General features: G+C 36.8%; 1 protein-coding gene across 1 annotated transcript in view; it reads right to left on the reverse strand.

Moving 5' to 3' along the window:
- Positions 1 to 1,171: 1,171 nt before the first annotated feature.
- LOC127880598 (uncharacterized) overlaps positions 1,172 to 27,148 on the reverse strand; it is a 107,180-nt gene continuing 81,203 nt past the window's right edge. The window contains exons 7-10 of the mRNA XM_052427919.1: positions 8,877 to 8,988; positions 7,487 to 7,616; positions 3,939 to 5,486; positions 1,172 to 3,121 (exon numbers count right to left, since the gene is read on the reverse strand). The gene's annotated coding sequence lies outside the window, so the exon portion shown is untranslated. The remainder of the gene's footprint in view (positions 3,122 to 3,938; positions 5,487 to 7,486; positions 7,617 to 8,876; positions 8,989 to 27,148) is intronic.

Genomic DNA, 27,148 nt, shown 5'->3' on the forward strand with positions numbered 1-27,148 from the left:
TCATTTATGGCCATTTTTGACCTTTGAACTCAAAGTGTGACCTTGACCTTGGAGATATCGACGTAATTATTTCGCGCGACACACCGTCCAATGATGGTGAACAAATGTGCCAAATGATTTTAAATTCTGACAATGAACGACATAGTTATGGCCCGGACAAGGTTATTCCGCCAGCCCGCCAGCCAGCCCGCCAGCCAGCCAGCCCGCCCGCATTCGCCAATCTAATAACCAGTTTTTTCCTTCGGAAAACCTGGTTAAAAACGACATATAACTAAAAAAAACAAAGACTGAAAGCCAATAAGTTAACCTCTATTGTGCATTCGCACTGGGGACTCATATCTGTATACACCCCTGAAGAAGACGTGTAGTCGAAAGCGCTAGGGTATAAGATACACCTTTTGAACAATTTCTTTCTATATATATATATATATAATTATATTGGCAGTCAACATAAAACAAAATGAGCTCACGGTCACGTTTTTACCCAGGTTCAATAGGGGAAAGCTATATATAATTGAAACGACAATCCTTGCGGATTTTATTTGTAAAGACAACAAATTGTCACTTAGCAATACTATTCCACGTGTATGGCTATGTACTTTATTGAGAATGCAACAACACACTTAGATTTGGAAATACATATCACCAAAATAAACATGTTTAATTATTTACATATAACATAAAACAAAAACAACAGCATTAGTGATATGCACTTTGTCTTACCAAATCAATCACAATAAAAGTACGCACGAATATAGACAATATTAAACTCTGTAAGCCAAACAATATAAACACGTTAAAATAAATGCAAAAGATGCACGGTTAAAGTTTAGATACTAGTTTATCTTTTAATATTAAAATCCTCTTAACAAATATATTTGAAGATATTTACACAATCAGACATAGGCATTAACACTCATGCAATAATTTAGAAAGACCCTGATCCATATGAGGTACACAAGGAATTGAAACGTGCCTACGGATACTTTCCATAGACATTTTTACCCTATATTTACTTATATACAATAATTATTTGGAGTAGACAAACATATTAACACATTATAATTAAAATTGCATTTCATACGATATTACGAATATAGCAAATCATTATATATTTATACCAAATACTTAAATTTGTATTTGGTAACATGTGTTGATTAGCTACAGATACAAATAAATGCAAAATGTGTTTTTTTATATGTATCAATTTGATCAACATGTCACACAATTTACAAACATCAAGCTATTTTCAGCTATTCAAAAACAGAACAAACGTGTTTTATGCATTCAATAAAAGTTAAATATAAACACTCCCAAATATGAGGAAATCTGGTCATAAAACATTTGCTGAACTTGTTGTGGAAGATTTACAGAAACTGGCCCCACTGAAAGCAAATGTGGGATTGTGGGATGGTCAATGCGAAAGGTCAAACACGCTATTACAAAACTAATAAAATGTCAAACGTTATCGTAAGCAATATGTCAATACTGTTCACGTTTAATATAAGCACATTCATAAGTGTCTATTTTTTGAAGAAATTGCAAAGCAGACATCTTAGTTTTTATTTTAAGCTCGGTATAAACGGAGAAAACCCGAGGTATTGTCGTAGCCAGTTCGTCGTGTCGTCCGCCGTCTGCGTCGTGCTAAAACCTTAACATTGGCTCTAAAATCAAAGTGCTTCCAACTACAACTTTCAAACTTCATATGTAGATGCACATTGATGAGTTCTACACACCACACCCATTTTGGGGTCACTAGGTCAATGGTCAAGTCACTGTGACTTCTCAAATAAATTCTGATAAGCTTTCATTTATTCTTTTTTTTTATACCACATTTATATAGCGCCCTTTTCATACTCGAGATGTGCGTTCAAAGGCGCTTTACAGTTTTTCCCTGATCACTGGGTCATAAGTCGTCCGTTAACATCTTGGCGCAGTATGCAGTCACGGCACATTGGCTTATTTCCCTCACAGGTACCCATTTATACACCTAGGTGGAGAGGAGCAGTTGTGGGATAAATTTCTTGCTCAAGGAAATTCCAGCGGTCAGGGCGGGATTCGAACCCGGGACCTCTCGATCCCTAAGCCAGCATCTTACCATTAGACCACTGCTTGGTTGGTATTCAAAACTGCACCCGTAGCCAAGAATGGCACCCTTTATGCTGTAATCTTGTTTAAGCAAATTGTATTGCTCTGTTGTATTACCAATAGAGACAATTGCACTTCTTGACTATTGTTAGCATATGGCAACACTCCCTTAATTTTTCATTGACTGATTTCAAATTACAAGGTACTATTTTTTCTTCAGATAATGTAAAACAAAATTAAACAAATTTTAAGTAGGTGTTCTTAATAAAAAGCATTTCATATAACAATGTGTTTCTATTGCCTTAAGTATATTTTTCTCTTCAGAAGTTGTTACTGTGCATTATTTTAACAATTTAATACATATTTTAGCATTGACACAAGAAATGTTTTTTATAACAATGGCTTGTACAAAGTAATGTTAACAGTGAGTTTATCTTATAACAAGATTTGCTTGTGAAGCACTATGTCCTCCCATATATTTGACCTTTGACCTTGAAATATGACCTTAAAAATGAGCGATTTTGGCCATATATATTAGACCTCTTACCTTGAAGGATGACCTTGACCTTGACCTTACACCACTCAAAATGTGCAGCTCCATGAGATACACGTGCATGCCAAACATCAAGTTGCTATCGTGAATGTTGAAATATTACAAAAGTGTACATTAAATGAGCGATTTTGACCCATATGTTTGACCTTTGACCTTGAAGGATGAGGACCTTGAAGGATGACCTTGACCTTTCACCACTCAAAATGTGCAGCTACATGAGATACACCTGCATGCCAAATATCAAGGTGCTATCTTCAATATTGCAAAAGTATTCATAAAATAAGCGATTTGGGCCACATATATTTGACCTCTGACCTTAAAGGATGACCTTGACCTTTTACCACTCAAAATGTGCAGCTCCATGAGATACACATGCATGCCATATATCAAGTTGCTATCTTCAATATTGCACAAGTATTCATAAAATGAGCGATTTTGGCCACATATATTTGACCTCTGACCTTGAAGGATGACCTTGACCTTTCACCACTCAAAATGTGCAACTCTATGAGATACACATGCATGCCAAATATCAAGTTGCTATCTTCAATATAGCAAAAGTTATTGCAAAATGTTAAAGTTGGCGCAAACAGACCAACCAACAGACAGGGCAAAAACAATATGTTCCCCACTACTATAGTGGGGACATAAAAATTCTTTTTCAGGGGGAATTCTTTCCCCCAAAAGGGGAAAAAAGTATACTTTTCAGGTTGGGGACTGCAGCCGAAATTGGCTGATAGATTGAGGGCCATGCTATTACACACATAATTTTTTAGCAGAGATACCACAATAATACAGATGCCAACTAATAATGTAACTGATTAACTGAAAAAACATCAGGATCATTTTGTAGCCAAACATTGACTGTTCCTATTACTTGGTTGGCAAATTCTAACTTACAGTAATAGACTTTGTATGTACTTTGCTGGGCATCATATACCGGTAGAAAAAAAGATGTGTTTGTGAAACACAATGTCCCCCTATATGACGTTTGACCTTGAAGGATGACCTTGACCTTGATCCTTCACCACTCAAAATGTGCAGCTACATGAGATACACATGCATTTCAAATATAAAATTGCTAGCTTGGATATTGCAGAAGTGACATTACATAAGCAATTTTGACCCATATATTTGACCTTGAAGGATGACCTTGACCTTGACCACTCAAAATGTGCAGCTCCATGAGATACACATGCATGCCAAATATCAAGTTGTTATCTTCAATATTGCAAAAGTAATCATGAAATGAGCGATTTTGGCCACATATATTTGACCTCTGACCTTGAAGGATGACCTTGACCTTTCACCACTCAAAATGTGCAGCTCCATGAGATACACATGCATGCCAAATATCAAGTTGCTATCTTGAATATTGAAATATTGCAAAAGTGTACATTAAATTAGCGATTTTGACCCATATATTTGACCTTTGACCTTGAAGGATGACCTTGACCTTTCACCACTCAAAATGTGCAGCTTCATGAGATACATAAGCATGCCAAATATCAAGTTGCTATCTTCAATATTGCAAAAGTTATTGCAAATGTTAAAGTTGGTACAAACCAACAGACCAACCAACAGACCAACCAACAGGCCAACCAACCAACAGACAGGGCAAAAACAATATGTCCCCCACTAATATAGTGGGGGACATAAAAATGGCAACAATACATGAATACATTACATTTAAAATACAATTGTTTTACAGTTGATCTACTTATAAATGGCAAAATATACACTTGAAACACTGATCAAGAAATCTTGATTAAGTTACTCATTGATTAAAGAGGATACAATCTGGTCGTCTTTATGTACATATACAAATATAAAACATAATAAACTTTTAAGTCTGAAAACAAATTTTAACACTTATGACCATGTTAGTATATGATATAACAACACAACTTATCAATCTTTTGCCATTTTTCATTAAACTCTAAAACAAATTAAATATTTATTTTTTAATTCACAGTTTCATTTAAAGCTTTTCAACAAGAGTCATACTATTATCATTTAACAAACAATATCCACTGAAATCAACAAAGTACCAGTAGTAAATACAGAATCGATTATTTAAGGTAGATAATTTTGCCCAGAATTTATTTATTTTCCCATGAAATACATAGTATGCTACTAAAAAAGATTCATGATGGAATACCGACCCAAATGAGCCAATTGACTAGTATTGTTTTCAGAAGGTTGATAGACAAAAATCTGAAGCGTAAACATTTTACATCTTTTTGAACAAATATTTTTCATTAGCTTATCTGTATTAACGGGTTAAAAACAGTCAATTGAAACATGTCTTATAACATGAAAACACTCCAATGTTTTTTTCAATTTTGTTCAAATTACCAACATCATTTAAACAGCTTTGGCAATCTTAACAAATCTTTGATAACATTGTATTTTCCATTTATTTATCATCATCAGGATCAACATCTGTAGTGAAAGTTTCATAATAAAGGCAAAGACATTGAACAGACATGCAATATGTGTGCTTTTAAAAATACTTTAAATGCTTTGCTAAACCAGGGACCTATACAAACAACTTGGTTGGTCACATAAAAAATAAAACGTAAACTATTGTTTTTGACTTTTTCTTTGAATACAACTTGGCTGGTCACATACACAATAGAGCATAAAGTATTGTTTGTCTTTGAATACAACTTGGCTGGCAACATACAACATGTAGTTGTTGACATGTGGCTTTCCACTTGAATTGTTGTGATAAATCAGTTTTTATCACTGAGCTTCTTAGGTTTGACTGGGGTCAATATGGTAACAACTGCTGCAACAGTCTGTGTTTCTGATTGGATGGTTTGATTTCGTCAAAAGGCATCTGAAAAAAAGACTTGTTACTGTAAATGTCAGTTTTTCATTTTATTTTTGATACCGATGGAAAAAAAACACGCAGAGCACTTGGTATTTCAAAATGATACAACTAATCTGCTTTGAATCCATCGAAACAAGGGCTGTTTGTAAAACATGCATGCCCCCCTATATGGGCTATAAGTTGTAGTAGCAGCCATTGTGTGAATACGTTTTTTGTCACTGTGAACGGTGGTGGGGGTGGTGGTGGTGGTGGTGGTGGTGTAGTAGTAGTAGTAGTAGTAGTAGTAGAAGAAGTACCGGTAGTAGTAGTAGTAGTAGTAGTAATAGTTAGTAGTAGTAGTTAGTAGTAGTAGTAGTAGTAGTAGTAGTAGTAGTAGTAGTAGTAGTAGTAGTAGTAGTAGTAGTAGTAGTAGCAGCAGCAGTAGTAGTAGTAGTAGTAGTAGTAGTAGTAGTAGTAGTAGTAGTAGTAGTAGTAGTAGTAGTAGTAGTAGTAGTAGCAGTAGCATAGCAGCAGCATTACAATGCCAATACTTAAGAATGATCAAATGGGAAAAGGTAACCTAGCACTTGCAGTAAATATGGGGCTCATTTACAGGTCAGATTTGGAATCTCTGCTGTAAAATGAGATTTTAAATGAAGTAAAGGGAGGCAAATGCTGTAATAAAAAGAACATGCATAAACGGTAGTTGTTTCCCTTGTTTGAACCATGCTAAATCCTTAAAATGCCTATTTCCAGTAACTGTGACCTTCACCTGTGACCTTGAGCTTTAACCTAGTGACCTCAAAATCAATAGGGGTCATCTGCGAGTCATGATCAATGTACCTATGAAGTTTCATGATCCTAGCCCAAGCGTTCTTGAGTTATCATCCCGAAACCACCTGGTGGACGGATGGACGGACGGACGGACCGACCGACCTACCGACCGACAGACCGACCGACATGAGCAAAGCAATATACCCCCTCTTCTTCAAAGGGGGCGTAGTAGTAGTAGTAGTAGTAGTAGTAGTAGTAGTAGTAGTAGTAGTAGTAGTAGTAGTTAGTAGTAGTAGTTAGTAGTAGTAGTAGTAGTAGTAGTAGTAGTAGTAGTAGTAGTAGTAGTAGTAGTAGCAGTAGCAGTAGCAGTAGCATAGCAGCAGCAATACAATATCAATACTTAAGAATGATCAAATGGGAAAAGGTAACCTAGCACTGGCAGTAAATATGGGGCTCATTAACAGGTCAGATTTGGAATCTCTGCTGTAAAATTTTAAATGAAGTAAAGGGAGGCAAATGCTGTAATAAAAAGAACATGCATAAACGGTAGTTGTTTTCCCTTGTTTGAACCATGCTAAATCCTTAAAATGCCTATTTCCAGTTACTGTGACCTTCACCTGTGACCTTGACCTAGTGACCTCAAAATCAATAGGGGTCATCTGCGAGTCATGATCAATGTACCTATCAAGTTTCATGATCCTAGCCCCAAGCGTTCTTGAGTTATCATCCGGAAACCACCTGGTGGACTGACTGACCGACCGACCTACCTATCGACCGACCGACATGAGCAAAGCAATATACCCCCTCTTCTTCGAAGGGGGGCATTAAAATGATGGTCCTTAGACTATTCATAAAATAGTTAAAAATAAATGATTTGATTGACGTGTATTCTTTTTATTACCAAACCAATTTGATTGAGATTGGATGAATATACATTTTGCCATCAGAATCAAATGTTGTTTGTTTGAAGTAATGAAAGGGTTTGCCACCATTCACCCACATTTTGCTTTTGTCTCAAAATTCCACATATGTAAAAAAAACGAATGCAAAATACACAAGTAGGCAAGTTCACAGTATGGTTTGGAAAATATGTTAGTTTAATCACACTAGAAACAATACTTTTTGAGTTAAGACTGTGCATAAAAATCCAACAGCAGGATGTACGTATGGACGGACAAAGGTAAATCTACATTACCCACACATCTCTGAACTTGGGAGCGTAAAAAAAACATGCACATGACTTGAACACTCACCTGAGGTTTGCTCTGCCTTTCATTCACAGACTGAGGTTCCTTCTCCATGGAGATTCCAGAATATCAAGATGATGACTGCTTCTGGTGCAAATGCTTCAAGAACAAACTCAACGCCTTGCTATCCGGGTTTCTGCAATTTAGTATGTCATGTATAAATTAAGACAACACTTTTTAAGACTTTATAAGCATTTCATTAAAATTGTCAAGTATCAGAATGCGGGTTCAACCCTGGCAACACACTTGATACTCTCTCATAAAGCCATTCATTAACTTAAAAACAAACAAACTAGAGCTTGGTCACAGACGTGACAAATTCCCCCACATGAAGAGGGGATGAAAGATACTTGAAATAGCGAAAACCATGCTGAATGTGTAAAACGCACCCGTGACTCCTTGACCCGGAATGGCCCATGTTCGAACATGGCCTAAAGGTCATCTACATTAAGTTTCCGACCAAGTTTGTTGAAGAGGGGATGATAAGTACTTGAAAAAGAGAACAAACACCATACTGAATGTGTAAAAGGCATTAAGTGACCCCGTGACCTAGTTTGTTTTCCCCGGAATTGCCAATGTTTAATCATGGCCTAGAGATCATCTATATTAAACTTCTGACCAAGTTTGATGAAGATCGGAAGTAAACTTCGTCAATAAGAGACCGAGAGCGGACACCATGCTCAATGCATTAAATGCACTAAGTGACCCCATGACCTAGGTTTTGGCCTGGCATGGCCCATGTTCAAACTTGGCCTAGAGATCATCTAAATAAAACTTCAAACTAAGTTTGGTGAAGATTGGATGAAAATTACTTGAATCAAAGAGCTGACAACATGCTGAATGTTTAAAACGCACTGACACCGTGACCTATGATTTGACCCAGCATGACCCATATTTAAACACTTAATCAAACCGACAGACAGACAGACAGACCGACAGACATGTTCACCCCTAAACTAAAAGCTACAAACATCACTGATCCCTCTTCGTAATTCAATGTTAGTTTTAAAACCATATTTACAGTTAATATGGAACCTGATTTTGTCAAGATTTAAAGAGTCAAATATGTTGGTACCTGCTGATAAATTGTTTCATGTTATTGTTGTTGTGGTTTTGAGTTTTAATGTAACTATAGATGTTAAATTTAAAATGCAAATTCGAGGGTTTAGCTTGAAACTTTTGCATTTTCTACACATTTCTATATTAGATACAGTAGTTTGTGGCTGAACCCACTAAGATTTGATAAACTGGTTAATTAATTGAAGAGCAGAAACCCCAGTTTGTATTGAATTTTACCTATTGGGTATTTGTGAAAGCAAAAGGTTCAGGCTATTACGACTGGGTCTCCTGAATGCTTTGTCACAGTGAACTCATTTGCAACAGCAGGGTTACTTACCTATTGAGATGCAGAGTTTGATAATGTGGACATCGCTACTGGGCTTGAACTTGTGAGTATAAGACCTTTTGGAACAGATAGAAAGACCTTAGGGCATCCCAGGAATGTGTCCCTGTAAACAAAATAATTTAATTGCATTCTGAAATGGCATCAATTATATAAGCAGCCAATCAATGTTGCTTGAGTAAAAAAATATTTAAGAAATAAATTATGTTTGAAGGATCTTGATACAAATGGGATAAAAACTAAACACTTGATACAAACATAGCCTTCTATGACTTGTACAGTTGATACAAACATTTTGTGTCCCTCTGGAACCAATATTTATTAAGTTACGTGCAACACTAAAAAGGTGGGACGGACATAAGGAAGGATGAAAGGAAGGACGGGGAGAATTACAGACAAGGACACATGTGTATGCCCCCCACTGAGCCCTTTCAAGGCAATACCAATGGCGGCTATAATAAATATTTAACGCTTACATAAATGATTTGTTTAAGTTAGCAGCCAGGATAGAGTTATATCAATATTAAACACACCCAAACTGTTTATATTGAAATTTTGAGTGAAACACTGCACATTATAAATAATTAATTACATTACCAACCTACCTAATTGACGAGGATATCTTGGCCCCTGGCCAAGAAAGTATGAAGCCCCAGGTTCAGTGTGGCTCCACCCTGCGGGTAGGACTAGTTGAGCATTGGCCCCAAGGTCCTGGGCCAGGAAGTGTCACTGGGCCCTGGGCCCAGCTAACCAGACAGCCTGTTGTTCAGCTAGGTACCGATCTATGATTGCATGGGTTCCTGTAGGAACAGGCTCTAAAAACAAAATACAGAAATTTAAATATATATTGAAAATAAATGAAGAAAATAATTTTGAAATGAGCTGAAGGCTTTCACATAATTATTTTTCTAAAATTAAATATAATTTAACAACTCTATTAAAGCAGATTTTTCTGCAACGATAAACTTTTGGTTCAGGGGCTGAATTTCGGTCGAAAATATACAAAACTTAATGCCCTGACCTTCTATGATTAAAATTGATATCAGATCAAGTGCTATTTGCATTTTATTTACTAAGTGTGATCAATTTAAAAGCACATAGTTCCCATTTGATGCTAGGAACTTTTCAGGCACATACAATACTGATGTTAAGTGTAGTATACGAGCCTCATTCTGGGAAAATAGGGCTTAATGTATGTGCAGTCTGCACAGGCTAATCTGGGATGACACTTTTATAGGACTTAATGCATGTGCAGTCTGCACAGGCTAATCTGGGATGACACTTTAATAGGGCTTAGTGTATGTGCAGTCTGCACAGGCTAATCTGAGAAGACACTTTAATAGGACTTAATGTATGTGCAGTCTGCACAGGCTAATATGGGATGATACTTTAATAGGACTTAATGTATGTGCAGTCTGCACAGTATAATATGGGATGACACTTTCATAGGACTTAATGTATGTGCAGTCTGCACAGGCTAATCTTGGATGACACTTTTATAGGACTTAATGTAAGTGCAGTCTGCACAGTATAATATGGGATGACACTTTAATAGGACTTAATGTATGTGCAGACTGCACAGGCTAATATGGGATGACACTTTAATAGGACTTAATGTATGTGCAGTCTGCACAGTATAATATGGGATGACACTTTAATAGGACTTAATGTATGTGCAGTCTGCACAGGCTAATCTAGGATAACACTTTTATAGGACTTAATGCATGTGCAGTCTGCACAGGCTAATCTGGGATGACACTTTAATAGGGCTTAGTGTATGTGCAGTCTGCACAGGCTAATCTGAGATGACACTTTAATAGGACTTAATGTATGTGCAGTCTGCACAGGCTAATATGGGATGACACTTTAATATGACTTAATGTATGTGCAGTCTGCACAGGCTAATCTGGAATGACACTTTAAAAGGACTTAATGTATGTGCAGTCTGCACAAGCTAATCTGGGATGACACTTAAATAGGACTTAATGTATGTGCAGTCTGCACAGTATAATATGGGATGACACTTTAAGCACATACATGAAACCCCATATCCCAGATGAAGGCTCTTATACTAATTGTTGTTCTTGTTGCTGCTTCTGCTGCGACCAGGCCAAAGACAGAGATGAAGCCCCGACGCCAAATTGCCATCCCAAAGCCCGAAATTCCTGACAACAACTGTTGTTGAATTGCGTCAATCGCAGACAGCTAATCTGGAGTAAGGCTCATATTATTGGAAAGCAACATATCCAGGTCAGTCACATTAACAGACGAGTCACGCAGAGCCTGCTCTCTGTTGGATCAGATCGTTTCAGTTTGAGCGACTCGTTCGGAACAATGTGTCGATGCCAAGTTACGCTTTTGGAAGCGTTGATGTAGCCAACTTGGGAGATGTTTATAAGAGGCTTTCTACATGTAGGCTGATGCAAGACAAAGTGAATTTCTTTACTTAGTTGTTGTACTTGTGCCCAAACTAGGTCAGAATTGTCTTGGACTTTCACTTAAACGACGTTTGTTTTGTTGTCTAATAATGTTTGCTAAAAAGGAAATGACAAGCAAACTTAACCCTAATTTTTTTAGTGACAAATGAATATGCACTGTAACAAATTACTTTACACACCTGTTTTTTTAATGCCAAACATTTCATCTATTATTGATATTAAGGATATCGTAATTAGAACTCAGAATAGCAATGTATCAATATGTTACGAGCACAAACTTTTAATTGAAATTTTGGTGTTTTAAACCGCAAAACATTCATGGTAAAGTACACTGTGTTGCAAGGTGTGATATTGCAAAGGGCTGAGTTTGAGTTTTGATAAACTTCAGGTTGAGAGTTGAAAGGATTACTGGACCACACAACACAACTGCTGTCATTTTTCAAAGTCTTCTTTTGCATCGCTTCAATGCGAGGACCTTTAGGCTCTGAGTGGGAAGTGCTCATAACAAAACCAGACGTGTTCACTCTTAGCAACTTGTTAACAATAATAGGCAAAATTCCATCTGATGCACACCCCATGGATGTATTGTGCTCTGAGTGTTCACAACCAAGTCATTACTGCCTTTTTTTGTCAGCATGGAAGTATCGTGCTCAAGGTGTACACAACCAAGTCATTACTGCCTTTCTTTGTCAGCATGGATGTATCGTGCTCTGGGTGTTCACAACCAAGTCATAACTGCCTTTTTTTGTCAGCATGGATGTAGCGTGCTCAAGATGTTCACAACCAAGTCATTACTGCCTTTTTTGTAAGCATGGATGTAGCGTGCTCTGGGTTTTCACAACCAAGTCATTACTGCCTTTCTGTGTCAGCATGGATGTATCGTGCTCGACGTGTTCACAACCAAGTCATTACTGCCTTTCTGTGTCAGCATGGATGTATCGGGCTCTGGGTGTTCACAACCAAGTCATTACCGTCTTTCTGTGTCAGCATGGATGTATCGTGCTCTGGGTATTCACAACCAAGTCATTACTGCCTTTCTTTGTCAGTAACATTGCAAAAAGTCCGTTCTATTGATATTTTGGCCGCTGAGAGGACAATCTGGGGAAGTCCGTAACCCCACTGTCGTCCAAACTATCAACAGCAGAAGTATCCCACTAGGAGAGCTTACGATTTTGTTGTTCCTTGATTTTCTCCCGTTCAACTTATGTTTGTCCCATAAAGATTGGAACAAGTTATTACACTTTTATTCTTCATGATATTTGTTGTGATGTCTAACAGCAGCAACTGACTGTTAGCGTTACCATAACTACTGCTATAACTTTTCGTGTCTGTAAAACTCGTCCCTCTCAGGCCCACGCGGAACTCTAGCTTAACAAAACTACCGAGGCTTATGTGTGGACAAGTTGACGTGGGCATTGCATTTGTTCAGAACAGAATCATGCTCAGAATTTCCTGCAGAACGGAGTTGTTCAACGATGCTGAATTTTTGAGTCAGGAGGTCAAGAGGGAGAAGTTAGAAGTCAGGGGAGGGGAAGGGTCATTCTGGACTGGGGCTCCTGCAGGCGGGACTCGTGCGGTTGCTGGGCCAACTCAATATCAATGCTGGTGCTCTGCTGAAAACAACAACACAGTGGGTGATAGGAACTTGTAACAAATTATATTATTATCTATAGCAAACTATGCCTCTTGACAGGTTGTGAAGGTTTTGAACAGCATGAATTTCAAATCTTGCATTTTATTGGTTCCTTGTCCTTAATAGCATGAAAATAAATACAATTAAGTCATTTTGTATTAAAACAAGAAAAGTGTTGGCTAATGCTATACTTATCTGTACATTTATATCTATTATCTTTACTCCATTTTCAGAGATGTATTTTCATAAGCCAATATGCGTATCACTAATGTTAGAAAGTGTTGTCCCAGATTAGCATGTGAAATTCACATAAGCTAATAAGGGAGGGTACTTTCTGACTAGACTGGGTTTTCATAAAGAGGATTATTTGTTCAATGAAAAATACCTTAAAGAGGAAAGTGTTGTCCATGATTAGCCTGTGTGAACTGCACAGGCTTATCTGTGACAACAATTTAAGCACATGCATTAGGCCCCATTTTTCCACATCACAGCTTATTTATCTATTAGCCAATTTTTTGCTGCATAACAAAAAGAAGGAAAACCATATGGTTAAACATTTATTTTTTTTGTACTTATTCTATTAATCAGGTCAACACTGCACCAAGGCCTTTTTTCAAGACACTAGGCATAAATGGGTTAATAGTCCTTGTAAATTTAACTTAAATGGGAAATTTGTTAGCTTTTGGGGTAATACCGTGAATTCTTTTTCTCAGCAAAGTAAGAAAATAGATATGTTTACGAGCACCTGTGGAAACATGTAAACTTCCTCACTCCAGGACCACGGAAAACAATAACTGACTGTCTTACCCCAAAAGCAAACAAATTTTCCGTTTATTTATTGCTTTTGAATATTCTCAATAATGGCATCAGTTATATTAGAAGTCAATCAATGTTGTTTGATTAAAACAATATTTAAGAAATAAAGTATGTTTGATGGATCTTCATACAAATGAGATATAAACTAAACACTTGATACAAACATTATATGTCCCTTTGGGACTTAAATAAGGATGAAAGGAAGGACAGGGAGAATTACAGACAAGGACAAATTTGTATGCTCCCACTCCCACCAAGCCTTTCAAGGCAATACAAATGGCAGCTATTATAAATAGTTTACAATTACATAAATGATTTGTTTTAGTTAGCAGTAAGAATATAGTTTTATTAATATTAAACACACAAACTATTTTCATTGACATTTGGAGTAAAACACTACACATTATACATGGTAAATTACATTATCAACATACCTTAATGACGAGGTAGTCTTGGCCCCTGGCCAAGAAAGTATGGAGCCCCGGATTCAGAGGGGCTTCATCCTGTGGGTAGTACTATTTGAACATTTGTCCAAAGGTCCTGGACCAGGAGGAACAGGCTCTTAAAACAAAATGCAGGAATTAAATTAAATATTGAAAATAAATGAAGAAAATAATATTTAAATGTGCTGAATGCATTTAAATATTTTTTTACTCAAATTAAAGAGAATTCAACAATTCGATTTAAGCAGATATTTTAATTATGCAAGGAGAAACTTTTGGTTCAGGGTTTGAATTTTGGCCCAAAAATAGACAAAACTATGTTCTGACCTTCTATGACTAAAACTGATATCAGATCAACTTTTATTTATTATTTATTTTCCAAGTTTGATAAATTTAAAAACGTGAATTCACATTTGATGTTAGGAGCTTTTCTTCAATCAGGCAGAAAAAGGACTGACATTAAGTGAACTATATGAGCCTCATTCTTGGAAAATAGGTCTTGATGTATGTGCAGTCTGCACAGGCTAATCTGGGATGACACTTTAATAGGACTTAATGTATGTGCAGTCTGCACAGGCTAATCTGGGATGACACTTTAATAGGACGTAATGTATGTGCAGTCTGCACAGGCAAATCTGAGATGACACTTTAATAGGACTTAATGTATGTGCAATCTGCACAGGCTAATCTGGGATGACACTTTAATAGGACTTAATGTATGTGCAATCTGCACAGGCTAATCTGGGATGACACTTTAATAGGACTTGATGTATGTGCAATCTGCACAGGCTAATCTGGGATGACACTTTAATAAGGCTTAATGTATGTGCAGTCTTCACAGGATATTCTGGGATGACACTTAAATAGGACTTGATGTATGTGCAGTCTGCACAGGATATTCTGGGATGACACTTAAATAGGACTTGATGTTTGTGAAGTCTGCACAGGATATTCTGGGATGACACTTTAATAGGACTTAATGTATGTGCAGCCTGCACAGGCTAATCTGGGATGACACTTTAATAGGACTTAATGTATGTGCAGTCTGCACAGGCTTATTATGGGATGACACTTTAATAGGACTTAATGTATGTGCAGTCTGCACGGGCTAATCTGGGATGACACTTAAATAGGGCTTAATGTATGTGAAGTCTGCACAGGCTAGTCTTGGATGACACTTTAATAGGACTTTATGTATGTGCAGTCTGCACAGGCTAATCTGGGATGACACTTTAATAGGGCTTAATGTATGTGAAGTCTGCACAGGCTAATATGGGATGACACATTAATAGGGCTTAATGTATGTGAAGTCTGCACAGGCTAGTCTTGGATGACACTTTAAAAGGACTTTATGTATGTGCAATCTGCACAGGATATTCTGGGATGACATCTTAATAGGACTTGATGTATGTGCAATCTGCACAGGCTAATCTGAGATGACACTTTAATAGGACTTTATGTATGTGCAGTCTGCACAGGCTAATATGAGATGACACTTTAATAGGGCTTAATGTATGTGAAGTCTGCACAGGCTAGTCTTGGATGACACTTTAATAGGACTTTATGTATGTGCAGTCTGCACAGGCTAATCTGGGATGACACTTTAATAGGGCTTAATGTATGTTAAGTCTGCACAGGCTAGTCTTGGATGACACTTTAAAAGGACTTTATGTATGTGCAATCTGCACAGGATATTCTGGGATGACACTTTAAGCACATACATGAAGCCCAGTATCCCAGAACACCGCTAAGATACTACTTATTGTTCTTATTGCTGCTGCTGCTTTGACCGGGCCATAGACAGAGATGAAGCGAGTCCCAACGCCAAAGTTGTCTCCTCAAACCCGGGAATTCTCAACAACAACTGCTGTTAAATGGTGTCAATCGCATACTGGCATAAAGTTCACATTATTCGAGAGCAACTTATCGAGGTCAGTCGCAATAAGGAACAAGTCACGCAACGCCTGCTCTATCTGTTGGATCAGATAGTTTCTGTTTAAGCGACTCGTCTGGAACAATTTGTCGATTCACAGCATTAAATTGTTGCTAAGTAAAATCGATGCTGAGATGGCATTATTTAAAATTTTAACAAATTTCATATAAATATAACACAGATGTTTAGTATATATTTTTTGTCATTTTCCTCTCTGCTTTATTTGCACTGTTTGGTTTTGGAATTTCCGATTTACAAAAATGACTATAAGGTGGTATATTTATGCCCTGAGGGCATATTATATTTTTTCAGCAGTGCTCCCTTTAAAATGTAAGTTGGGATTGATACCACTGGATTTTTTGCTCACTTTTGGGGCAGATTTCCAATCTCAACAAGGGCTGTTTGTAAAACATGCATGCCCCCCCATATGGGCTCTCCGTTGTAGTGAGAGCCATTGTGTGAATATGTTTTTTGTCACTGTGACCTTGACCTTTGACCTAGTGACCTGAAAATCAATATGGGTCATCTGCCAGTTATGATCAATGTACCTATGAAGTTTCATGATCCTAGCCATAAGCATTCTTGAGTTATCATCCGGACACCATTTTACTATTTCGGGTCACCGTGACCTTGACCTTTGACCTGGTGACCTGAAAATCAATAGGGGTCATCTGCGAGTCATGATCAATCTACCTATCAAGTTTCATGATCCTAGGAATAAGCGTTCTTCAGTTATCATCCGGAAACCATTTTACTATATCGGGTCATCGTGACCTTGACCTTTGACCTAGTGACCTGAAAATCAATAGGGGTCATCTGCGAGTCATGAACAATCTACCTATCAAGTTTCATGATCCTAGGCCTAAGCGTTCTTGAGTTATCATCCAGAATCCATTTTACTATTTCGGGTCACTATGACTTTGACCTAGTGACCTCAAAATCAACAGGGGTCATCTGCGAGTCCTGATTAATCTACCTATCAAGTTTCATGATCCTAGGCCTAAGCGTTCTTGAGTTATCATCCGGAAACCATTTTACTATTTCGGGTCACTGTGACCTTGACCTTTGACCTAGTGACCTCAAAATCAACAGGAGTCGACTGCGAGTCCTGATTAATCTACCTATCAAGTTTCATGATCCTAGGCCTAAGCGTTCTTGAGTTATCATCCGGAAACCATTTTACTATTTCGGGTCACTGTGACCTTGACCTTTGACCTAGTGACCTGAAAATCAATAGGGGTCATCTGCGAGTCATGATCAATCTACCTATCAAGTTTCATGATCCTAGGCCTAAGCATTCTTGAGTTATCATCCGGAAACCATTTTACTATTTCGGGTCACCGTGACCTTGACCTTTGACCTAGTGACCTCAAAATCAATAGGGGTCATCTGCAAGTCATGATCAATGTATCTATGAAGTTTCATGATCCTAGGCCAAAGCGTTCTTGAGTGATCGTCTGACAACCACCTGGTGGACGGACCGACGGACCGACAGACCGACCTACAGACCGACGGACCGACAGACCGACATGAGCAAAGCAATATACCCCCTCTTCTTCGAAGGGGGGCATAAAAAGTATACTGTAGTTTTTTTTCATTCAAATGTAGAGCCTTAAAGGGACCCATTCCTTATTGAAAAAAGTAAATATTTTCCCAAATTTGACCTAAAATCTCCCTATCGTACGTTTCTTTTGTTAAGAAAATTTTTAAAGTATATAATATATGTTTCATGAAGATATGCACCTCTAAAATTCATTAATGTTCATCTTGTTGGTTAATAATATTTGCAAAGAAGGAAAAAATTACGTTTGATACTATACAATTTTTAATGTGAAACTGTAGAATTTTTAATTTGAGACAATCTAATTTTTAATGTGACACTATGTTAGAGTATACCATGTTAACACGAGTCAAGCAATTTTAAATGTGAAACTCTACAACTTTAAAACATTTTCTAACTTTAAAGTTTAAGATTATCAACTGTATGGCATATCATAAGAATCAATAGATATGAGTTTAATACTGTCAGTGTATGAGTACTTGATCACACACGTTGTTTTCTATTGATTAGACAGACATTCAGAAATACAGATGGACGTCTATGGTTAATTCAGTATATGATACTCTATCTTGCTAACAGGGCCTTCATAATTGTACGTGTTAATATTGCATATTCTGCTTAAAACTATTCGCTGTAAGTGATGTTGAATCTATACTACCATAATTAATCTAAGTTTTCAGACAGTTAAACAGAATAAAAATAAATGTTTGTCCAAAAATGTTGATATCAAACATACTCCAAAACTGCAGGTGTCTGAAAATATAGAAACAAAAAATAATGTGGTGAAAATTTAGAGAAACTTAAAATATTGCATGGACGATCAGATAATATAATGCAATATATAAAGCGACCTATGTATCAATGACTAATACAACATGATTGTTTAATACCACGCCAAAGCTATGCCACCTTAACCCTTAACCTACAATGATATAGAACAAAAAGTAAAAACATTAAACATACTGCTTACTTCATACGATATCAGTTAAAAGGCTGTTCGGTGTAGACATTTTCCATTACAGGTAAACACAGTTATATACCAATTCACGCAAAATGTAAAAACGGGGCATAATGCATGTGGCTAGTGCTGTCCCAGATATGCCTGTGCAGTCTGTACATCTTTTCAGTTATGATATTTCTGCTTTTATGGAATATTTTGTTAAAGGTTTATTCAGAAAGGGTTGCCTCTGATTTGCCTGAGCAAACTTTACATGATTTTCTGGGACAACACTATCCTCATGCATTAAGCCCTATTTTCCAAGAGCAAGGCGGAACTACTACCTGTTGTTGTTGTTAATGTTGCTGCTGCTTTGAATGGGATACAGACAGAGATGATGCAAGTCCAGATGCCAAATTCAACAAACCCAAAATCGGGTATGTCAGTAAACAGATGCTGCTAAATGGCGTCAATCACAGACTGCTCCTCAGGCGTCAGGTTCACATTATTTCAGAGCAACATATGGAGGTCAGTCACATTTACAGAAAGTCACTTAACGCCTGCTCTATCTGCTGTGTAATGACAAATCTTTTCCACTTCAGCAACTCGTCTGGAACAAGTTGTCCATGTCCAGCATTGAATCGTTGCTAAGCAACATCAACGATGGGATGAAAGTCGGACTCATCAAGGCTCTGCTGTTTGAAGTGTTGCTGTAGCCAACATTGGAGAAGATGTGGCGTGCTAGGCTGATGCAAGGCGTCTTGGTACTTAATTTCTTGAGCAAGTTGTAGTATTTGTTAAAGAAGGGGGCGCGGATTGCCATCAACATTTACTTCAACGAGGTTTGTCTTGTTGGCTAATACTGTTTGCTGAAAAGGAAAACTTAACATGTGAGATAAAAAACTTCAAATGTAAGACTGCATTACTTTTAAAGGGGCAGTCCAACAGATTGGTACATTGACATAATTAAAAAAAGTTGTTTCAGATTCACAAATTTTCTTTTTTCATGATATTTTTGAGGAAATAGTAATACTGACAATTAACAATGCTTTTAAATGTCCATCATATGCATCTTTTGATGATTTGAAGACGAATTATAAAGCGTCGTGCGACGCGAAACGGTTGAATAATTTGGAAAGTTCTGTAACAGTTGTTGTAGTTATATTTTGGGAAACTACGAGGATTGCTTATATAGGTAAATATACATCCGCTCTGAGCATAAACATGGATGGTCGAGTGGTCTAGGCGGGAGACTTTTAACTCCAGGACTCCAGGGGTCAGTTGTTGGAGCCCTGTTGAGGGTTTTTTTTTTGCCCCACCACTATAGTGGAGGACATATTGTCTTTGCCCTGTCTGTTGGTCTGTCTGTTGGTCTGTTGGTTTGCTCCAACTTTAACATTTGCCATACCTTTTGCAATAATAAAAGATAGCAACTTCATATTTGGCCTGCATGTGTATCACAGAGAGCTGCACATTTTGAGTTGTAAAAGATCAAGGTCAAGGTCATCCTTTAAGGTCAAAGGTCAAATATATGTCACTTTAGAAATATTGAAGCTAGCAACTTGATACTTGACATGCATGTGTTTCTCATTGAGCTGCACATTTTGAGTGGTGAAAGGTCAAGGTCATCCTTTAAGGTCAAAGGTCATATATATGAGGACATGTTTTTCTTTTATAAAGTTGTATACTTGTGTGTTTTTTCTGGAGATATTTGGGTCAAATGTTTAAATTTATCAACATAAAGCATTTAATGACATGCTTCATTCAATACATGCCAAAATCTGTTGGATGACCCCTTTAATATGAGATTGAGCAATACAACTTTAAATGTGACACTACACAACTTAAAATGTTAGACTGTACCCCTTTAAAAGTGAACATATACAACTTTACATTTGAGACTATAACAACTTTAAATGTGTGACTAAACAAATTAAAATGTTACACTGTACACCTTTAAAGGTGAAACTATACAAGTTTAAATGTGAGACTATACAATGTTAAATGTGATACTTTTTTCAACTTTAAATGTGAGACTATACAACTGTATAGCATATCTTATGAAACAAATAGATGTGAGTTGAATACTGTAAGTGGATGAGTACTTGATCACACACATTTGGCTATGGATTAGACACAGATACAGAAATACAGATGGATGTCTGTGGTGAATTCAGTGTACCACATTCTATCTTGCTACCTTGCTACAGGGGACTTTTATACTTTTAATAGTCATTATTGCCTATTCTGGTTAAAACTATGCAATATAAGTGATATTGTAAAGATACAACATGTAGTTATACAGTGTATCTACATTATATGCCATCTTTTTGTAGGACACACCTTAGATTTAAAGTTTCACTTCTAGTGTTGAAATTGTGTGCATTGGGATATAAAAGCAATATAGCACCATTGTTTCTCGCAAACATCTGGGCTCTGATTTAAACTATAATCAAATCCAATTACAATCCAAAAGCTGTATTGAAAACATTGACTTCACTAAGGTACAATAGTAATGATTAGCGTTAATTGTTTACATCTGTATTATCCGTTGTGTGTGTTTTCAGGGGTGTTGCAGCCAAATTGCGGATCTGGATCAAAGACAATAACGCTTTATGCTCAACAACTGACTGATATACATTCTGAATTTTAATTACAAAGAAATAAAACAAGTATTAATGTGTGTTTGATTGTTTGCGTTTACGTACATTTACTATTATCTAATGTTTGTGTATTAATTCAAATTTGTTTAATTCATTGACATTATTGTCTGATATACATGTAGTTAAACATTCTGTAATAAATTGCCATAAATTATATTCAATTATAGGATATATATTCAGGGATCATATTTTTTTCGGTTTTGTCGGTCCTAGACCGATTGGGGTCATGAAAGACCGATTGAAAATCCCAAACAGTCGGTCCGATTCTGTTTGCTATTAATAATCCCATGTCATGAAATCGATTACACAGTGTACTTGCTAACACACCCTAATGACATTCTTATCTCGATTAGATGTGATAAACCATTCGCTGCAGTCTCTAAACCGGTCAGGGCCGGTTTATTGCACGTCAGACCAAGAATCAAAAACTTGTGAACAGCGGATTAAAGACGCATCCGAAAAGACGCGTCTGAATGCACGCGCTGTAACTAAAAGAAACATGCCAATACATTTTCCACCAGCGTAATTATCGGGTAATATAATTATGAATGAAAGTCGCGGATCTGATCGACAGAACAGCCGAAAGTTATTTTTATGGGCGGAACTTCACATAAAATAGTACACAAGAAAAATAGTATACATTGAATAAATCTTTAGTAAAACCGTGTTAGAATAGAAATAATTCGTGTACTTTTTACTTTGTTGTTGAATAACTCACGACCGGAAAATTAGATGCGTGGTTTCAAATGCTTCGCTCTCGTGATTATATCCCTACGCATCTAAACAATCGGACGTGGGTTATTTGACAACAAATTATTTCTTAATTATTTCATTTGTTGTTGTCAGTAGCCAACCTACGCACAGACATTTGTTTGGTTCAGTTCATGTTTGTAAGATATTATCGAGTCGACAACAATTTAAAACATCGGTATATACTTACACAGGTTAATAATATCGACAACGATGAAAAAAGTCTGATAAAACAGCACACGAAACAACAATGAAATACCAAATGCTAAAACCAGTTAAGAAAACTGGTTTCGTTTTTTTTAAAAATGCCTAAGGGAATTTTACTTGTACATGTATTATACCACCTTCATGAATGGCAAAATCAATGGTATATATTTTAACGTAACTTGTCATGATTTCGGATACACATTTTCGGATACTTTTCCCCATTTATATCCGGACCGATTGATGTTGCGGGAAAATATGATCCCTGTATATTTTAATATTAGAACAAGGGACAAAATTGTCACAAAACCAGGTTTTCATTGTGAACAAAAATCTGATAAAGGGAGACAACTCAAACTGAACTTTTTAAATGAACAAACAAAATTAACCCCCTTTGTTAGTTTGTTTTAAAATAAATCTATTTTTAGTCGTGGCGACCTTGACATTGGAGATATTGACGTGATTCTTTCTTGCGACACACCGTCCCATGATGGTGAACAAATGTGCCAAATGATTTTAAAATCTCATAATGAATGACATAGTTATAGCCCAGACAAGCTCATTTATGGCTATTTTTTACCTTTGAACTCAAAGTGTGACCTTGACCTTGGAGATATTGATGTAATTGTTTCGCGCGACACACCGTCTAATGATGGTTAACAAATGTGCCAAATGACTTTAAAATCTCACAATGAACGACAAAGTAGTGGCCCGGACAAGCTTGTTCCGCCTGCCCGCCAGCCCGCCAGCCAGCCAGCCAGCCAGCCAGCCAGCCAGCCAGCCCGCCCGCCCGCATTCGCCAATCTAATAACCAGTTTTTTCCTTCGGAAAACCTGGTTAAAAATGGTATGTTAACAGTTATTCAGTCCCACCAATCAGCTTCATTCATAACAATGAACTTGTTAATGGCATACAGTAAGGAAGGGCTAGTAACGACAGTGACCAATAACACAAAAAAAATTAACCTGATAATAAAAGACTAGTGAATTTACATGTGCTAAACATGGTCTACCTCTTGCAAGTTACTCTCAAGGGTTTGCCCATTTTTCCCACCGCAATTTATCGCGGAAATGTACTAAAAACAAACTGGGTATTTACTGACACAATTTTATTAATTTTGTTTAATCATAAATTAATAAATTGAAGTGCTGATGAAATAGTCATTTTTCTTAAATGCACAATTTCGAGCTGACGAAAACAAATGGTTTCACAGTTTTTGTGAAATAAACAACATAAACAATTTTTAAAACATCTATAACTTCAAAATAGTAATAACTTAGTGAAATAAGAATATTAAGCGAGTAATTCTTCTAAAAGACTTAGACATGCGCTAGAACTAGGGGCTAGCTCTGTGAAAAGTGTCCTTTTTATGGCAAACTGTCAATTGGGAATTTTAACCAGTAATTATGTTAAAATATAGATGTTTTGAGATTAGAAATGGAACTGAATAATCAGCCCTAATTTTCAATATAAATATAACTGTATGGTCTCACCTGAGGCTGAAGAAGGTGAGATGACATGCTTGCCTCGCTGGTATTGCTGAGGGCCGAGTTTGAGTTCTACCTAATGTCGGGTTGAGAGTCAAAGGGCATACTGGACCACACAACAAAACTGCTGTTCTACCTTATGTCAGGTTGAGAGTCAAAGTGCATACTGGACCAAACAACAAAACTGCTAGCCTCGCTGATATTGCTGAGGGCCGAGTTTGAGTTCTACCTTATGTCGGGTTGAGAGTCAAAGGGCATACTTGACCACACAACAAAACTGCTGTCATTTTTCAAGCTTTATCTAGTGTCTATTCAATGCGAGGCCGTTTTGTCTTGGCGTGTGAAGTGCTTGTAACAACCCTGATGGATGCACCTTAAGCACCTTGTTAATGATGATGGGCAGAATTTGCGCCTGAACCACACTCGATGTATTCATCATGCTATGAGTGTTCATAACAAAGTTTTTTTGTCAGCAACTGCGTAAAAAGCACGTTCGTTTTGAACATTTTGGACGCATTAGAGGACAAATCAGGATGGTCCATTATGCTTCTACTATTGAAATCAGAAGTAGCCCCTGTGGATAGCTAATGCTTCCAATTTTCACTCTTTAACTGTTTCTTGATTTTCTCCCATTATTCGCTGTTGCTCTGTTAGTCCCACAAAGCATGTAACAAGGTTTCCAACTTTTTATTTTTCGGCTCTGGAGCTTAACAAACTACTCAGGCTCGAGTGCTGATCGATCGACACAGAGACGGCAGTTGTTGACAACAGCTTGTGAAAACTCAACTGGCTCAGACATTCCAGCAGAATGGTATTGTTCAAAGAAGCTTTGAGGCAGGAGGTCAAAGGGGTGGAGCGATGGGTCATGGGAGGGGAAGGGTTGTCCTGGACTGAGGCTCCTGGGGGTCCGACTGGTGCTGTTGCCACGTCAACTCGATAACAATGCTCATGCTCACCTGAAATCAACAGCACCATGTGTGATATGAAACATTAACAAAAAAGTTCATAGAACACTCTATAACAAACTATGCCTCTTTATTGGAAAGGATGTGAAGGTTTTCAACAGATACATTTCATTCTCATCAATTTTTAATCAGGCATTGCATTGGTTCCTTGCCCAAAAAAGCATGACAATTTGTTCAATCCAATCATTTCGTATTAAAACATTAAAAGTGTTGGTCAATGTTATATTAACCTGTAAATTCATAATAACGATTTTTTCCACAACTTGAAGAGATGTCATTTCGAAAACTAATATGCAGCTCATATTAATTGTTGTCGTCTCAAATAAGCATGTCAAGTCCACATAAGCTAATCAGGTAGGACACTTTCCCACTAGACTGGAGTTTTATAAAAAGGACAATTCCTTTCAACGAAAAATACCTTTGAAGAGGAAAGTGTTGTCCCTATTAGTCTGTGCACTTTGCAGACGAATATGGAATAACAATTCGAGTACATGCATTAAGCCCCAATTTCCCACAGCACGACTCATTTATTTGTGTTTGCCAGTTCTGTCCTGCATAACAACACAAATATTATGGAAAATGTAATGTTTTCTTATGGTACTTATTCAATTAATCACTTAGCTTTTAAAATGCCCCAAAGGTGTTTTATTTTAGATACATGTTTCAATAGACAAACATTTAAAAGTAAATCAACAAACAGTGGCAGACATAATTAGAAGGCAACTAAAAGGCAACAACTCACTGCTTGTGCAGATCTACAGGTATATCCCTTGTTAGTGTCAGCTTCATAAACTTAATAGCAATAAGGGCAACAACTCACTGCTTGTGCAGATCTACAGTTATATCCCTTGTTAGTGTCAGCTTCATAAACTTAATAACAACAAGGGCAACAACTCATTGTTGGTGCAGATCAAAAGTTCTCTCCCTTGTTAATGTCAGCTAAATTAATTAAACAGTAACTTCAGGTAAACAACTCACTGCTGTTGCAGATCTTCAGTTCTCTCCCTTCCAAGTGTCAGCTAAAATGTCTTTCATGATGTGATCTTAAGACATGGAACGACCGCATCATCCCCCCTCATCACTGGACTGTGATACGGCTGAGCCTTTCGTCAGACAGTCATCTTCTGTGCTGAGCAGTTGCTGTAATGTGGAGGAAACCAATATGAAAAATATGTTTTTGTCACTGTGACCTTGACCTTTGACCTAGTGTTTGTAATGCTTTATTTTATTCATTTTTTCGTTTCTTAGTCAGGTGTATTCCTTAGTTTTAATACAATCTTAATATTTATTGCTGAATATTATAATTAGTAAAAAATTGCCATTCTACTAATCTGTGAACAAGTCCTAATACATGAATAGGTTCTCTTCATACATTTTTTATTGTACATACATTATTGCATTTTTTTCAAATAAATTTCGACTTAAGAACTCGAGCCTTGTTCTGGGAAAATTGGGCTTAATTCATGTGCATAGTGTCGTCCCATATAAGCCTGTGCTGTCCTCACAGGCTAACCTGGGACGACAATTTCAGCTAAGATTTGATTTTTGTTTAGAAGAAATTTCCTTTAAACAAAAATTCCTCAAAAGCAGAAAATATTGTCCCTGAATTAATTTGAATGCATTAAGCCCCCTTTTTACAGAACAATGCTTAATTTGAATTCCATTTTGAAATTCTCTGTTACTCAGGTTTGGAAAGCCCCGATCTGAAGAAGGGTTTGCGTTATGGATTCTCAAGTAAAATAAGTCATTTTACCTTTTGTGAAATCGTATCAGTATTGTCCAATTCATCTTTATTATTCTTAATACGGAGGTACACAGTCAAATCATTATTTTTATTGGGACATTATTGTGTATTGATTGTAAGGCTTTACAGATCCACAAATTTAACACAAACACACTGACACAAATTCCTCATTTATTTGTCCAAACTGAGCAATCCACGCTTAACTACTGTGTCCACGAAAGTCTTTTCAACCAGGAAATTTCATGCAGACAAATATGAATGGTTTACAGTTTACAAACAATTAAAAAGGATAGTTTACCTTATGTAAATTCATACTGTTCTTTTCCACCTCATCTGTTTTGCATTCATAATACATAGGAAATAAACAAGCATGCCTTTTCCTTGTACATTTATGGGCAAGTGAAACGGACCCATACGAATAGCGTTTTTCTTTTTTTAATAAGTGCCTTATGATTAATATATCTCAATTATATTTCAATTAAATCTAGAAAAGTATATTACTATCATACTATGATTTTATTTTCATAATTTGAAGTATTAGAAAGAGTTATATTATATTAGTTTTGCTGAAATCAATGAACTTTTCGCACAAAAAATGTCAAAATCGCATTTTTTCCCAAAGTAGCCAAGAAAAGGCCTTTCAATTAAAACGTCTATTTTACCTTCTGCGTACTCAGGTCATTCTTGTCCAC

The sequence above is a fragment of the Dreissena polymorpha genome, chromosome 5, assembly GCF_020536995.1.
Source record: "Dreissena polymorpha isolate Duluth1 chromosome 5, UMN_Dpol_1.0, whole genome shotgun sequence".
NCBI lineage: Eukaryota > Metazoa > Mollusca > Bivalvia > Myida > Dreissenidae > Dreissena > Dreissena polymorpha.